This window comes from Verticillium dahliae, genomic scaffold (genome assembly GCF_000150675.1).
Source record: "Verticillium dahliae VdLs.17 supercont1.12 genomic scaffold, whole genome shotgun sequence".
In the NCBI taxonomy this organism is placed as follows: domain Eukaryota; kingdom Fungi; phylum Ascomycota; class Sordariomycetes; order Glomerellales; family Plectosphaerellaceae; genus Verticillium; species Verticillium dahliae.
Genome location: NW_009276943.1, coordinates 408,661 through 411,592, shown reverse-complemented (window position 1 = coordinate 411,592; position 2,932 = coordinate 408,661).

Sequence of the window (2,932 nt, the reverse complement as noted above, 5' to 3'; positions counted from 1 at the left end):
TGTCAGTGCTGAGTCATGGGGGCCCAGTGCACCTTCCGCTGCTCTCGGCATGAGGTTTGAAGAGGAAGGACGCTATTTGCTAGGTACTTGCTTGCCTACCTACCTACCTACCTACCTACCTTACCTAGGTACCTGCCAAGGCAGGCACCTTGCTTGCGCCAGTGGATGTATGTGTCTTTGCTTGCAGCTTGCACCTTCCATTGCTCCGCGGACCACAGGTGCTTCTCGCGTGGTGGTAGCAGCCAATCTTCAGGCCATTCAGCAACTCAAGTCGCCTATGAGTGGAGGTTTCCTACCTGCCCTGACTACCCATCAACCGTCAAGGTAGGTAGGTAGACAGGGTAGTTCCTTCCTAGCAAGGGTAGGTAGGTACATGTAGGTGCACCTCAGGGAGATAATCCGAAGGCAAGTGCCTTGCATCTCCTCGAGTTTGACCCGGGAAAATGAATCAGTCCTTACCTGCCCTACCTACCTAGGGAACGGTGCCTTGGGTATTCTGATTCCCACCACATTATCCCACCCGGTCCCCTTTGTTTGTCTTCATGACCGTTTTCGGCACCATCATCAAGACGGTGGCATTTTTTTTTTTGATCGAAACCCTTCCTGTTCGGCCCTGCCACCAGCACGCCGCTGCCAGCTGCCGACCCCTGGCGTTCTGGCCCCAGACTTGAGGCCAGGCCAGCCAGTGCCTCGAACCTGTTACCGCACCACGTCCATCTTGTCAATCGAGACTCTGGGGTGTCACAGCTTTTGCCAAGGCGAATCAGAAAAGAAAACGGCTCGGCGTTCCGAATTTTGCTCTGGAAGACGACCGCCTTATTCGAGCCATTTCAAGCGCGTGACCTGGCCTGGACACCATGTTTCCTACGCCAGCTTTCACTGTGCAAGCTGGCGAAGCAGCTGCCTACCCTTCAAAGGTGCTGTCGCCGCAACCTACCCTCCCAACCATTTGAAGGTGACACCAGCTATAAATACGCAAAGTTCCTCGGATCGTACGATAACGCGCCCAGGCAAACAGAGAGTCCTTGAGGCGATGGAACCTACGGCGGCAATGCCAACAAACAAGGCGAGAGCGAATCGCAGAGCGCCAGTCACATGGGAAGAAGTGCACCTATCGACCTATGGAAATGCACTATTTACGTTGGGCGCCACGGCTCGCCATGATGTCGACCGCGGGCTGCATGCATGCCGTATGGCATGATCTGACCATGCCATATAGACAAGGCCTATCATAGCTGTTCCGGGGCATCTCGACTTTGCCCATACTTGTCTACTATTCCCCAGTACGATGTACCACGCGCCCGCCAGCCAGACTTTCTTGATTCGATGAGAGCCAAGCGCCGTAGCAAGTTCACCGACGTCGTACCATACTGTGCGTATTCCGTTTCTCTTTTCTCCGGATATGCGATTCTTTTGGGGGAGTGGTCAAGGTTCCTGGATCCCCCCCCCTTTTTTTTCCCCCCCCCCCCCCCCCCCCCCCCCCCCCCCAAAAAAAAAAAAAAAAAAAAACCGGCCTTGTCAATTATAAGACCCATCTCACTAGGTTCAATCAGCGGCACCTCTCGGTGCTCCTCCGGATTTTATTCTTCTCGACAGGGACTTCTGCAAAGCGAGCAGGCCGCCCCTCCGTGTGCGACTGATTATTCGAGAAGAGGATGGAAGAAGTTGGAACCCAATGAGCAAATGCCAGAGATGGGCCCGTGGTTGAAGTTTGAACGTCGGTTGAAGCCTCCTTACCACCAAAGGTGTCGAAACCGGATCACGCTCAGTCTATATAAATTGGACGAGACGGACAAGCTTGCAAACCGAACATTGGCACAATAATCACCCACGGGAGGGAATGGAACTAGGGATTAGATGTTGAGAGCGGAGGACATGAAGTCGCCCGGGTCTCGACTCTGACCCCTGTCAATACAATTATCGCTATGGTGCTGGGCTCGCTCTTGTTATCTCCTCTTCACGACACCACGACTGCGACCAGTGCCATTACATCGCTTACGGGACGGATCGCCTGCGCCCGGCCCTGGCCAGCCCTGGCGCCCGCCATCAGCGAAAGCGATCCCCTCAATGATCCCTGTTCAAATCTACTTGATTGCCCCAAGCCCCATCACTTAGCCATCTTCCCTCTTCCGATGGATCTGATCCTCGGTCGTCACGTCCTTCAACCACAGCCTTCTTACCTCATTTCCCCCACAGGAGCGCATCCCCGCAGGCATGCCCCGAGTAGCCTAGCCACTGGTCCCTGCTAGACTCGTCATCGGGGTCTTTGGCGCGATTCAGCAAGCTCAACCCTGGCTGGCCTCGTCTGTTCACGCCAGTGCCGTTTCCCTGTCATTGGGACACAGCTTTCGGGCGGCATTCGGTCCTCCGAATCCACAAGGCGGCACCTCGACTCGCTCTCACTTTACTCTTCACATCGCCTCGCTTTCATCTTACCCCATCCGCATCCAATTCCACATCAGCCCTGCTGTACCTCTGACCTTACGCCGTGACCAATCCGACTGGGCTCTGGAAAGGACTGACTCACTCGTCCTGTCTGGCTCTGCCCGCTGTGTGCCTCGAGCTGTCGCGGCTCAGCTCGCCAGCGCAACGGCTATGCTTACCTTGTCGACTTGCCCCTGCTGTCCGCCTTGCGCCTAATAGCTGGCTGCTCGTTCTGTCACATTCTCGCCAGCTCGACTTTCCAAGTCCCCTGCGTGCAGTAGTCCGTACATCCCGGCGCCGACCCGACTTCCGCATTGCGATCCCGCCCGACCCGATCTCGACTCATCTGCAGTTGACACGACCCGGATCAGCCGCTGACTATCGGCGCAGACGACACTCTTCTGGCTGCTGCTGCTGCTGCTGTTGGATGGTGTGCCCCTCGACGACCAAACGACACAAGACAACGGGCCACCGACACGCGACATCTGACTGATGGGCCGTAAACAAT